This window comes from Prionailurus viverrinus, chromosome D3, assembly GCF_022837055.1.
Source record: "Prionailurus viverrinus isolate Anna chromosome D3, UM_Priviv_1.0, whole genome shotgun sequence".
NCBI classification, from domain to species: domain Eukaryota; kingdom Metazoa; phylum Chordata; class Mammalia; order Carnivora; family Felidae; genus Prionailurus; species Prionailurus viverrinus.
Genome location: NC_062572.1, coordinates 39,132,774 through 39,147,307, shown reverse-complemented (window position 1 = coordinate 39,147,307; position 14,534 = coordinate 39,132,774). Strand labels below are relative to the sequence as shown.

Genomic DNA, 14,534 nt, shown 5'->3' with positions numbered 1-14,534 from the left:
CTCAATAAAACCACTGATAAGCACGTAAAATGAGTAGCCTATTACTCTTCTCAAAGAAGAGTCAACAGCTACAGGTTTTCTACAGCATGATTTGGTCCATTTTAAGGTGAATGCCCTGAAAATATCTTTATAATCTCCTTTCATTTTCACACCTCTTTGTGGGGTGAAGGTCGATAGGCACTACCTGTTGGAAGGCAAGGTGGAAATATATGCCAAACGCCTTAAAAATTATTTGTATATCTTGAACCAGCAATTCTGCTTCCAGGAATCTGTCTTAATACGATTACAGCAAATATGCCCAAGGGGCAAACACAAGGTTTTTTTATACTAGGACTCCTCATAATAATGAAACATTGGAAACAAACCAAAGGTCCACCAAGAGAGGGCTAATTAAATGCATTGTGCAGACGTGTCATTTTAACAATAAGCTATAATATTATAGAAGATTAATGGCAGAGAAAGACTATGTTAATGATACACTACTAGTGGGGGGAAAATAAACAGCAGTTCAGAAAACGAACTGATCCTTTTTGGTAAAGTATGTAATGGAAATAAGACTAAAATTATGTAAATCAAAATCATAAATGAAGTCATCTTCAGCTGCCAGGATTACAGCTTCTTCCCAATTTATTCTGCACTTCGTTTCTCTGCTTTCCAAATTTTCTAGATCAATAGCTATCCAATGTAATTCAATAAAAATATATTTTTAAATAATAAAAATCTGCTGAAAAGGATTGATAATTGTTTTAAGTTTATAGTCTATGTCCCAGTCATTCTCCCTCTAGGATTAACAAGCTAAGGAAGGAGTCATGATAACAGTTGATAGTAAATATACATCACAACATTATTACAGCAAAAACACAAAATAGTATTAATATGGGAGAAGGGTCAAATAGATTAAAATACATATACATATATACATATGCACATGACCTACATATGATTATGAAGTTGTCAAAAAGTATATTTTTTAAGTAACAAAATGTCTTTAGAATTCTCTAGGTTAAGTAAAAACCAAAGTCAGGCCATAAGCCATAAAACATATTAATTATATTATCCTAAATTTTAAAATATAAATAATGACATATATTAAGACATTCATTTATTCAACATATTTATAAAGCACCTTCTTTGTGCTAGGCACTATGCATAGATATTTGTACACACACACAAACACACATGCATAGGAAAGCAATTGAAAAGAAACAGCAAAATATTCATAGTGGCTATATGTGGGCAGTGAGATTAATGTAAATATTTTTCCTTGTTTGTTGCCTTCTACTGTTTTAAAATTCTCTGCAAATATTATTACCATACACATACACACACATGCACACCCGCACACACAAACACACACTCATATGCACACATCCTGGAAAAGAGTGGCCAAAGATGCTATGTAAGCTTTAACATTTATCTTGCTGTAAAATGTTCCTGAAGAAGGTACAGATGGTAAAAGGTCAGAACTGCATGAGCACAGGTAGTGACAGGTGGTAAGATGCACCTCTAAGTCAAACATTTCAAACCTCTCAAGACAATAAAGCACCCTGATGGAATAACAAACATAAAAATCCGTCAAGTTGCATAGGAAGAATTCATGTAGACTTTTAATCACTTAAAAAATATTTGATGAGCCTTCCTTTACGTAACAAGTGTGCTGTCTGCCAAAACAGAAATATAACCCAGTCCCTGGTCCAGTAGATGAAAAATAAACAATATATACTATTTATTCTTTGATATATACATATATATAATTGACAAAAAGGGAATAATTTAAGCTCAGATTACAAAGAAAATACATCAATTCAGAATTTAAAAACAGACACAGAGTATGTATATACATTAGCATTTACTAGTTCTCAATCACAACACACTAATATGTTCTTGCTAAGAAATACACTTACTAAAGCATGAGAATTTTGAAAAGCATTTTAATCATCAAATAAGGCTAACAGAATCATCATCAATGGATTTTCTTGCTTTGTTTGAAAATAATGGGACATTACAGTGTGATTTCCATCAAGGAGCTTACAGTCTGTTCAACCATTATAGCACTTACAAGTTTACTGCCATCTCTACCACAATATGCGATATTTTATTTTTCTAAATAGAGAAAGCAATTTGACAAACCCTAGTAAGATTATTCAACATCTCTATTTTCACATAAGCACTTTACTACATTACAATTATATGCTTTACAAAAAAAATTACAGCAGTGTTGTCTCTAAAGCAAATATAGATACCTCATTTTCTACAACAGCTGTGTTCTTAAAAAGATTGTGTGTAATTTCTCAGTTTAATCATATTTCCCATTGTTATATATCATCATTTCACCGGAAGTAAATCATATCTAAGATCTTCTTGTATGATCACATAAGTCTATAATAACCCTTTTAAATTTTATCAGAAAAAGAAAACATGATATCAAAAATAACAACTTTCAATGAATTAAATATTTCGTAAAACAAGAGAACTACTCAGCAACACAGTGCCTGCCAGTGAGATGAAGAAATACCATGTTGGTCTGCTCCTGGGGGCCCACAGGCAGGCCTCGCATCATCACTGACTCTAGGTGACGCACACCAGCTGAAAGAAACGAGTTTGCTTACTTAGAATTAGCAGGTAAGCTCCTCAAAAGAAAGACTCTCACTGATCCTATCTATCACTGTGTCCCTGGGCTATAACCACGCCTGACCATAAATATTTGCTTAATGAATTAAAGGCTGCTGAGATGATGCTTTTGGCTTTAAAAATGAATTCAAAGGTATCTATTGTGACCAACTCATTTCCCAGTTTCCTGGAGAGAAGAAACCAATTATGAAACAGCACTGCTGCAGGCACCAAATTTTCTTTATTTTTTATGTAACTTTCTTGAACATACTACAGATATGTAGTACTCATTTTATAGAGTATTAGATATGCACACAGGTTAGTAAATCCTAAATTTTATTTTTCACTATACACAGTGGCTACAGCAAAATGTTCCAATTATTACTCTTCTGCCAAACATTACTAACATACAATATATATTTGATTGTACATTCCCTGTCACTTAATACACACCTATTATATGCCAAATGACAAATTAGGGTGTGTGTGCATGCACATGTACATAAGTATATATGTGCAAATGTGTATGTTTAGATTTATTCCTTATAATATTGAATATCAGATTTATAACCTCATTTTATAATTATACGAAACAGGCTTACAGAGGTCACACATCTGGAAAAATCTGAATTTAAACAGAATTTCTAGCCCATGCACTCCCATTATATAATATTGCTTCACTTTAGTATACACAGTGAAGACACAGCAGAAATGCCTATTAAATTAATAACTTTTGGGGGACTTAAGTGGCTCAGTCGGTTAAGTGTCTTACTCTTGATTTCAGCTCAGGTCATGATCTCACAGTGGTGAGATCTAGCCCCGTGTTGGACTCTGCACTGAGCGTGGAGCCTGCTTAATATTCTCTTCCTTCCTCTCCCTCTGCCTCTACCATGCTTGCTCTCTCTCTCTCTCTCTCTCTCTCAACAAATAAATAAAAATTTATTAACAAGTAACTTTTAAATTTAAAAACACCATAAAATTAAGTCCACAGGGAAATTAATAAGCTCACCCATTCATGGTGGCTTTGTAAAATTGACTAAAACTTTTGAAAGTCATGTTGACAATACATACAAGCATACCTGGGAGATATTGTAGGTTCAGTTCCAGACCACCGTAATAAAGGAAATATTGCAATAAAGCAGTCAAATGAACGTTTTGGTTTCCCAGTGTATACATAAGTTATGTTTATACTATACTGTAGTCTACTAGTGTGCAATAGCATTATGTCCTAAAAAACAATATTACATAATCTAATTTGAAAATACGTTATTGATTAAAAATTGCTGTCATCTGACCTTCCAGTGAGTCATAATCTTTTTGTTGGTGGAGGGTCTTGCCTCAGTGTTGTGGCTACTGAGTGATCAGAGTGGTGGTTGCTGAAGGTTGGGGTTGCTGTGGCAGTTTCTTAAAATAAGACAATTAAGTTCACTACATTGATTGACTCTTCCTTTCATTTGAATGCTTAGGGGTGGCAGTAGGGTTATTAACTGGCCTGATTTTAATCCCTGTTGTGTCTCAGGGAATAGGGAGGCCCGAAGAGAGAAAGAGAGGGTAACAGCTGGTAAGTGGAGCAGTCAGAGCACACACAACATCTATCAATTAAGTTCACCATGTTATACGGGTGCAGTTCACGGTGCCCCAAAACAGTTACAACAGTACAAATATAATAATAATGAAAAAGTGAAAATATTGTGAGAATTACCAAAATGTGACACAAAGACACGAAGTCAGCAAATGCTGTCGGAAAAATAGCACCAAAAGCCTTGCTTGATACATGGTTGCCACAAACCTTCAATGTGTAAAAAAAAAAACAAACCAGTATCTGTAAAGCACAATACAGCAAGGTATACCTGTATTTATAACCAAAAATAAGGTGTTAATATTTGATGATCAACTCATCCCAACTTTAACATTATTCTAAAAAAATGCAAAAGGAATTTTTAAAAAGCCCTTACGACAGTACAAAGTTGGAAAAAATCTAAATATCCAACAACAGAGGTCAAATAAATTACAATTATGATGACCACACGACATAACTTTTGCAAATCTCAAATTAAGCACAGTTTCAGCACAGTTTATATGCACTTCAGCATGAGAATGTATGTTTTTACATATGAATAAAAAAAAACATAAGAAAACAAAGAAATGAAGATGGCTGGGTTAAGGCAGTGAGATTCGGCCAGTAAAGTACCAAGCACTTTTTAAATCTTCAGTTTATTTCTTATATTGACAGCAAAAAGGAAAAGCAATTAAAGGACCCAGCTCCCACGTCCCTTGCACAGGGTGACACTGAGACAAAGGGTCCAGATACTGCAGCATGGGTGCTCACATACCCTGTTCCTGGAGAGCCCATTTCATGCTGCCCTTGTGCACTTGTACAATCGGCAGCTCTACCCTGGGGGGAGGTGACACAAAGGGACTCAAGCCTCATGGGAACCTGGGAGGAACAAGAAACTATCACTACGGCCTCCTGGGGGTGGCCTCCTCCAAGCAGCACCTCGAGAGCCTCCTGTGTTCTCATGGGCCAGAAGGATCAGAGAGCACTCTCAGACTGAGATCACCTGCAGGTAAGCCTCATCTACCTGGCCAACTGGGTATGTACAGGGTCACCAAGACACCATGGCAGAGCCATCCTCCAAACAAGGGGATGCATTTGGCTCTTAAAAATAAACACAACACTTTCCCTTCTGTGGAAATAAGCAGGGCCATCTCTCTTTCTCTGAGCAGTACTAGGCTGTGTGTGTGTGTGTGTGTGTGTGTGTGTGTGTGTGCGTGCGCGCAGCACATATACTTTCTTATCAAGCAAAGAAGATTCCCTCTCCTTATCTGCATATCCATGCTGTTTGGTTTACATGGCCTCAGCCAAATTTGCAGAAAGCCAAAACCCACAGCACTTGCTTCATTAAAAGCAGTAATTTGTGCGTGCCAAGATGACACATTTATATTTTACCACCTCACTAAATTTTGCTTTGTTCTTCTACATACACCTTGAGGTTTGTTGGCTTCTTCATCAGATTAGCAAGAGCAAAGACTGGAAATTGAAGGCAAAGAATATAGAAAAAAAACCTGAAAAAACTTCACAGAGGTAGAAGTGACTGTGTTATTTGTCATACTTTGACAGCGTGCCCCCTCCCCCTTTTTTTAACCACAGCCATGAACCAGTGTCCTGCTCCACTGACCCTAATCATTTTTCTTGCCTGCGACCACAGGGCCAAGCCTATCGGAACCATCAGCAAGAATGGGTGGATGAGAATCACCACACTGGGTTCCAGCCAGAGCTGCCAGCAGATGATTCACAGTGGGGGTCAGCTACAGAAAGAATGGTCCAGGGAGGGCAGTGTTGGCAGAGGATTCAACTTGGGAAAGTGGAATAGGAGAGTCAACTGCTGAGAAAAACAAGTCTAGCGAGGTGACAAAGTAAAAAGAGCTAAGGGGAACACAAGTCACAAGTCAAGGAAAGGCAGGGTCAGTGCATGGACAAGTTGAAGACTGGGACAATGACTCCTTTTCTTAATCATGAATGAATGCATGGGTACACTTCACTGAGCGAGGCCGTGTCCTTACAGAGAGCAGAAGACAGGACCACTAGAGTTTTAGCTCTCGGAAGTACTCCTTTTATGAAGTGCTCACGACATCTAATAGGATCAGCAGCAATATCACCCTCATAAAAGGGGGTTGGTCATGCACTGAGTATCCTCTATCCCAGACCAGATACCTTAACCTTGAGATATATTTTCAATTCTGTAAACCACAGCTGTCTCCTACTTCATCACTTCAGATCTGGAGTTCTGAATAATTGAGTTTACTGAAATCAATAAAAAACCTTTACTTTGTATGGAAACTCTTCAGATGGGCATTCTTTCACCTGCATGTTAGCATTTTTGTCATCACCTCTTCTTATAAAAATCCATGATGTAAAAAGTGTAGCATGCTAGTGAAATATGGAAAGAAGCCCTAGTTGTCATCTGATGCTGTGATGCTTTCAAACTTTAAATTTCTCTTTAGCATGACCCCATTTTTTCCTTACAAAAATATCCTATTAGGAGCCCTGATATTAGAAACCCCCCAAGTGCAACTGATCTGGATGCTCCATGCTCAAACCACTCAGGCTCCCATTTGTCCCGCTCAGAGGCCGCAGACTGAAAAATCCCTGATAGATGAACGCCTCACTTTGGCAATAGGAACTTCCAGTATTAGGAAACTGCACAACATTTATTCTCTGAGCTAAAATTAAAAATGGTAAGGGGTAAAGAATGAATAAATTATCATTTTTAAGGATAGAACCACATAAATCCTAAGGCTCGTGTCACAGAACAATACCTTTTTAACTTCATTAGCCATAAACATAACACTTCACACCAATATTCCAACTTCGTTTCAAAAGATAAGCTGCATACAGCTCCATCAGGCCACAATTTGGAATACGTGAGAAAAACAACTGTCAGTAGCAACCAACCCATCTTACTACACATTGATGTAAGTAATGTCTTCTTTTGTGGTACCAACTGGAATGAGACAGTTTTCCTCATGTTAGCAGCTTATCACTGCTGGGTAACAACCCTTGAAGTAGGAGCTTCCTGAATATACCCACACTTTCCAAGCGCCTGCAGTTTAATAATTCCGCCATGCCACTTGTCCATGCTCTGCTAAAACATTTTTCACTTGTACACCCAGGCTGCTTCTCATTTCAGTACGACTGAACTCAGGGGTCATTTCCTGCTCATTTCCCTAGACAAAGCAGGTCCCAAGTGCTGGGAGATATACTAGGAGCTTCACTCCTGTCCTCACATGGCATTTACTCGGGTTGAGGAGACATGCAAACAGACAAATGTCACCCCCAACCTGACATATGCAGGACTCCATGTTTTGGTGAACAAATAAGAAGACATGAGTACTAATAGGCACTAGTTAGGAAACCCAAACAATGTGTCTGGGGACAAGATGAAGAAGGATTAATTATGAACAGGGAAAGCTTCCTGGAGACCACTGCTTTCTGAGGCAAACAGAAATTCAGCAGGCGATCCAGGAAGGAGCAGCAGGACCAAAGCAAGAGAAGCTGGCAAGCGGGGAGCTGCTTCTACAAATGCCAGAGTCTGGTGTCCACTAACATAAAGCTCACAGGGGTCCACGGAACAGAAGGCTAGAATGCTGGATTGCAAGGAGGCAAAAATATGATCAGGAAAGTTCCTGAAAGTCTAAGGAGCCTTATCTCTATTCTTATGGTTTACAGAAGCATCAGAGATGTCTGAATGGAAAATGGTATTATCAGAACTCACTAACCAGTGCTAGGCAAGGATGAAGCAGATGCGCGGGATGGAGACCACAGACTGACAACAGATTGGGCAAGAGAGAGTGTGGATGTTCCCTAAATAAAGGTGGAGATGAAACTGGGGACAATGGTGAAATAAAATTGACAGCCTACAGCAAACAACTGCTTGAGGTGGGGTAGTATAGGGAGAAGGCTAACATGATCTTGAGGTTCAGTCCTGGGTACCCAGAGAGTAGCAAACTGAGGGAGCATCACAGGATGTTGTAGAAAAAAAGGGATTATTTTCAGAGATGCTGAATTTTAGGTAACTGGAATAATCTGGGTGAACGTATCCAAAAAAAGACAGGTCCAAATTTTTCAGAAAGAGACAACAATGAAAGAAATCCTGAGAAAGAATCAAAGACAGACATGAATGTCCATGTCAGGAGCTGGGGAAGCACAACGAATAATCAGAGTAGCAAGAGGCTCCAGGGAGACATACAAGACCTGGGAGCCAGGGAGGGGAGGAGGTTTCCCAGGGTCTGAAGGATTAGCACCATCAAATATTGAAGAGGTCGAGTAAGACTAACCAGGGAGAAGAAGTCACCGGGGTTTACAGCCACGGCATCACCGTGATGTCCCAGGGAGAGATTTCAATGGAAGGATCAGATCAGAGGTCATATTCAAGTGGCCAAAGAGTGAAAAGGAGGCATCATGAAAGCAGCAAGTGTGGACTATACCTGGGAGAGGTTTGCAAAAGAAAAGGAAGAGACAGGTAACATGAGACCCAGAGGGGGAACAATATTCATGAGAAAGGAATTTTTTTTAACAAATGTAAGGAAAAGAGAGCATTTCAGCTCAGCAGCTGAGGGAAATGAACCCAGACAGGGAAGCGAGGCTCTGAGAGGAGATGGGACAATCAGTGGGGGAGAGAATCAGACAGAGAAATGTTTCAACAAGGATCCTGATATGAAGAGGTGGGTGGTGAACAAGAGTAAAAAGAAAGCACTTGCAGTGTGCTAGGGAAGAGGTGGAAGGACATCACTCCTCACCTCCTTCATGAGGCTGGAGGACATCTGCTGGAAGGCGAGGTGTAATGGTTATGTTGGGAGCACGGGGAAAGGTGGGAGCTGCAGAAATTCAACCAGGACCAGACTGAAGGAACACAGATCTGCCCTGAGAGTCCCACTCAGTTAAGCTGGTGATTCTGCACAGGAGTGACTGGCACCATGGGACTTTCTCCTCAGCTCTTGGCAGCCTGGTAGTGGGAGCAGATGGGTAACTCTGAGGACAGCTGGGAGTGGATGAGGAAGGAGGCCACCAAGTGGACTGAGGAACATCAGAACAGGAGATAAAATGTGTAAAGGGCCCTAACTGGCCTGGGAGGCACTGGAAGGCTGAAAAACGAGTGACACAGAACAGGAAGGAATAGAAAAGCTAAAATACAGGACATAAGCAATTTCAAAGCTTCCTCAGAAAGCAAAGAGGTGAGGAGAAGGAGGAGTTCTAAGTATGTGATATCAAAGAACATTCCAGAATTCAAGCTCTGGTGAATTAAGTTTATTCAGCACACATGTATGGCTGGCACTTGTGTTCAGATGTTGCAACAAGTGGCCAGAAGCACAATGTAAGGTACTAACACAAAAAAATCTGAGTTCTGCACAGAAGAGAGGTGGTTAAGCAAGTTATTCTAATACCATGGTTTTCCAAGTATGGGCATCCCCTTGAAACTTGTCAGAAATGCAAGTTTTGGAGGTCATACCCCAGACTTAATGATTCAGAAACTCTGGGAGTAAGACTATCAACCTGTGTTTTAATAGTCCCTCTAAGTGATTCTGATGAAGGCTGAAGTTTGAGAACCACGGTTCTAACATAACATGCAGAAACCTGAAACATAGAAAACTAATTCTTTTTTTTAATGTTTATTTATTTTTGAGAGAAAGAGAGAGAGAGAGAGAGAGAGAGAGAGAGAGAGAGAACAAGTGAGGGAGGGAACAGAGGATCCGAAGCAGGCTCCATGCTGTCAGTGCAGAGCGCAATGTGGGGCTCAAACTCACGAACTGTAAGATCATGACCTGAGCAGAAGCCGGACGCTTAACTGGATCATGACCTGAGCTGAAGTCAGACACCAAACTGACTGAGCCATCCAGGCACCTCGAGAGAAAACTAATTCTGACTGATATCATCAAAGAAGACTTTCCAGATGATATGATATGTGCCTTAAAGGATAAAGGTTCTCAAAGTGTGGTACCCAGACCTGCAGCACCAGTATTACCTGGGAAATTGTTAGAAATACAAATCTGGGGCATCAATTAAAATCTGGGCATCTACTGAATCAGATACTCTGGGGCTGGGGCCTAGAAATCTGTTTTAACAGGTGCTGGGGGTGACTCTGATGCAGCTAATGTTTGAGAACCATTGCCCTAGAAAGAGGGCCAGGTTCCAGCTGCAGATGGCCCTAAAGACAGGGGCAGGATGGGCACTCTCTGACCACAGTCTTGTTCTTCACTTTCCATGAGTCTCCATCCTCCCCCAGTATGTATTTGTTCAGTATAGCCCATTACTTGGGATGGCTTGAGTGATCTCTCTTCCATATACAAAGAATTTCAGTCTTAGCCTATATGTGCTAAGAAACCAGTGCATGTTTTAAGCAGAGAAATGCCACAATAAGTTTTGGTCTTATTTCTCCTCTGCCCTGTCCACAGTGGTTGGGTAGTTATTTAGATTTTTTTTTTAAAGATACTGCTGATGGCAGTTTTAGAGATGATGGAATTGAACACAGAGGGAGAACTGGTATCAGAGATAACAGAGAGGAGGCTGTTTCAACAAGCAGGCATGAGCTAGTGACGTCTGGGCTTGAGACAGCTACTCTAGGATTGAGAGGAGCAGAAATAATTCAGAGGGACATTTAAAAGGGAACTGACAAAACTGGACAATCGAGGAGATGGGAAATTGAGGACGCTGACATTTCAAGCTTAGAAGACACAGTCTATGTGCCTGACATTGAGCAAGACAAAACTAGAGGAGGAGGCTTAGAAAGCAACATGAACACGTTTTCAGAGATGCTAAATCTCTGAAATCTAAAGGGGTCTAAGTGATATTTAGGGTGAACTATCTGGAGACATTATAAACACAAATTTTTGAGAAAGATCAGGACCGGGAACTTCGATTTAGTGGCTATTAGTGACTGGGGGTAAAGCAGAGGAGATTCTCTGGGAATGTATGCAGAGCACAAAGCAGGCAGGGCCAAGGATAGGATCCTAGGGAACTTCGGTATCTAAGATGTGTGCAAAAGAAAATCAGTAAACAATAGTGAGAAGGAGCAAACTGAGAAACAAGATGAATGAGGAAGGAAATACTTTCAAGAAAACAATACTTTCTACAAGAAAACAAGTAGTGGGCACTGGTTCAACGAAGTCTAGAGGTGACCAGGAGAAAGACCAGAAGCACAGTCTATGATGAAGACAAGGTTCATGGATACGCATATGAAATGCATTTTGGAAAGGGTCATCTTCAGAAGTGAAAAGCTCAAAGAGCCATGTGGATTACAGTCATGAGGAGTCTTGTGGGACAACACAGAGAAAGCCAAGGTGAGCCAGGCACAATAACTGATCCAACAAACAAAATCTTCTATGACACAAACCCTGTGTTGTTAGGTCTTAATTATTCAAAGATGAATAAAATATAGTATTTGCCCTTACGGAGACTGCAGCTTAGTGGGGAACCAGATACCTATTATATAATAAGGAAAATTCCAACTGCAGAGACGTGAGCTAAGAGCCATGAGAATACAGTGGACAGAACAATTAACATTGTCTGGATGACACTATTCATTCTGTTTTTATTTTTCATTCAGGAAATATTAATCAAACGCTTACTATATCCTAGTTACTTATAATACAGCATGAAACAAACTAACAAAAATCCCTACCTTTATCTACCATCAATTCTAGTCTGTGAAAAGAGATGATAAGATAAATTAGTAAAATATACAGTGTGTCAGATAGCAATAAGGGTTAAGGAGAAAATAAAACCAAGAAAAGGGTTAGGCAATATTAGCAGGTGTGGCTCTGTAATTTTAATATGATGACTTCTCATCAGAAATAATGGAGGTAAAAAGATAACAGATGACAAATTTAAAGCAATGAATGCCATAAAACTGTCAAGTAAGAATGATACATCCAACGAAAACATCCTCCAAAAAGAGTGAAATAACAAAATTTTCAGATTAAATAAAAACTTATTTTGACATGTCTATCTAATTTCTTTCATTGAATATAGTTTCCACTCCTGATGGAAGTTCCACCTCACTACTAGAGAATTCATTTAGCCTCCTAAAAATATTCTTGTAAAACCTTTTAAAAAAAAAAAACATTTAGGGGCGCCTGGCTGGCTCAGTCAGTTAAGCATCCAACTTCAGCTCAGGTAATGATCTCACAGTCTGTGGGTTCGAGCCCCACGTCGGGCTCTGTGCTGACAGCTCAGAGCCTGGAGCCTGCTTCAGATTCTGTGTCTCCCTCTCTCTCTGCCCCTCCCCTGCTCATGCTCTGTTTCTGTCTGTCTCAAAAATAAATAAAAACATTTAAAAAATTTAAAAACATTTAAGTCTACACTCTATTTGTAATTCATTTTTATATAGATAGATGGCCAGTTTCACAACCATAACCTATAAAAAAAATATCCATACTCTGTTCTCCTGAGCTGATTTGCCTGTATGTACTGTGTATGTTAGCCTATATGTAATATAGTACATACTCACACCTCTTCCTGGTTTCTCTATTCTGTGTCCCAGATTCTTGGTCTGTTAGTATGCAAGCAGAATATTGGGGACTTCAGTATAATTTTAATACATTTAAATAAAAACCAGTTGGGATTCTACTTTGGAACTGAATCAAATATTAATTAGGGAGCTTCTGGGGAAGAAGGTGGAGTAGGAGGACCCTAAGCTCACCTTGTCCCGTGGAAACAACCAGATAACACTCACATCAGTGTAAATAACCCAGAAATGACCCAAGACTGGCAGAACAGACTCTTCACAGCTACACGTAGAGAAGAGGCCATGTTGAAGAGATGTGGTCTGAAGCTAAACAAAGGCAGGAATGTTCCTGGGAGGGAGGGATCCTGTGGGTGCAAAGAGGGGAGAGAAACAGACTCTCACACCAGGGAGCCCATGGGGAAGATGAATCCGCCTAACATTTGGCTTTGAAACCCAGAAAGGCCAAATCTCATGAGTTCTTACAGCCAGCAGGACTTAAAATCTGAAACACTAACAATCAGTGGGCTCAGGTCTGGGAGAGCCAGGAGGGCAAGAGGAAACTGAGTCCCCACCCTTAAGAAACCAAACAACATTGGATGTTCTTTCCTGCTTTGTCAAAGATTAGTTGGCCATACTTTTGTGGATCCAATTCTGGAGTCTCTATTTTATTCCATTGGTCTATGTGTCTGTTTTTGTGCCAATACCCTGCTGTCATGATGATTACAGCTTTGTAGTAGAGGCTAAAGTCTGGGATTGTGATGCCTCCTGGTTTGGTCTTCTTCTTCAAAATTACTCTGGCTATTTAGGGTCTTTTGTGGTTGCATACAAATTTTAGGATTGCTTGTTCTAGCTTCGAGAAGAATGCTGGTGCAATTTTGATTGGGACTGCATTGAACGTGTAGATTGCTGTGGGTAGTATTGACATTTTAACAATGGGAAAGAATGAAATATGGCCTTTTGTAGCAACATGGATGGAACTGAAGAGTGTTATGCTAAGTGAAATAAGTCATACAGAGAAAAATAGATACCATATGTTTTCACTCTTATGTGGATCCTGAGAGACTTAACAGAAGACCATGGGGGAGGGGAAGGGAAAAAAAAGTTAGAGAGGGAGGGAGGCAAACCATAAGAGACTCTTTAAAACTGAGAATAAACTGAGGGTTGATGGGGGGTGGGAGGGAGGGGAAAGTGGGTGATGGCCATTGAGGACCGCACCTATTGGGACGAGCACTGGGTGTTGTATGGAAACCAACTGACAATAAATTTCATATTAAAAAAAAGAGAGAGAGAGACAAAACAACAAATGGCCCTGCAGAGAGAACAGATAGAAGCAGCAGTTTAAAAAATGCCTGGGGTGTACAGAAGAGAGATTTGCTTACTAATCTCAGAGCCTGTGCTGGAGGAACAGGGATTGTTAGGAGACTTCTCCTGGAACAAATGAAACGAGGCTGCCAATTCCCTCCCCTGCCCCCCAGCATTAAGCACACAGCCACCTGCAGGAACCAGCATAGTGCTGACACTCAATACCTAACTTGCTAACATCATGCATGCCCTCCCACACACTTCTGTAAATCTGCTCCCTCCAATTCAGCCTGCCTCAGTCCTGAGGACAAGTACAAACTTTACTAACACTGTGCCTCCAACCCCACACCCTTCTACAGTCCTGCTCCCTCCAATAAGCTCTCAATGAAGCCCGTCCAAACTGGGGCCACAAGTCTGGCAGTGCTCAGTCAGCCCCAACAGGGGCCAGCACCACTCCACGGTGACTCCTGCCCCGGGGAGGGGGAGAGATAACCACCTGTACCAGTCAAGACTGTGGACCCTGCAGTGGGCTGGGGACAGACAGCTGCTTTAACTGCAGGCCCTGTGCACCAACGAAAACTTATCAGGGGACAACACAGGGAAAGTGCCCTGCAGTTT

At 40.5% G+C, this 14,534-nt stretch overlaps 1 protein-coding gene across 2 annotated transcripts in view; it reads right to left on the bottom strand.

Moving 5' to 3' along the window:
* L3MBTL4 (L3MBTL histone methyl-lysine binding protein 4) overlaps positions 1 to 14,534 on the bottom strand; it is a 447,392-nt gene that overhangs the window by 301,141 nt on the left and 131,717 nt on the right. The gene's annotated exons all lie outside the window — the stretch shown is intronic.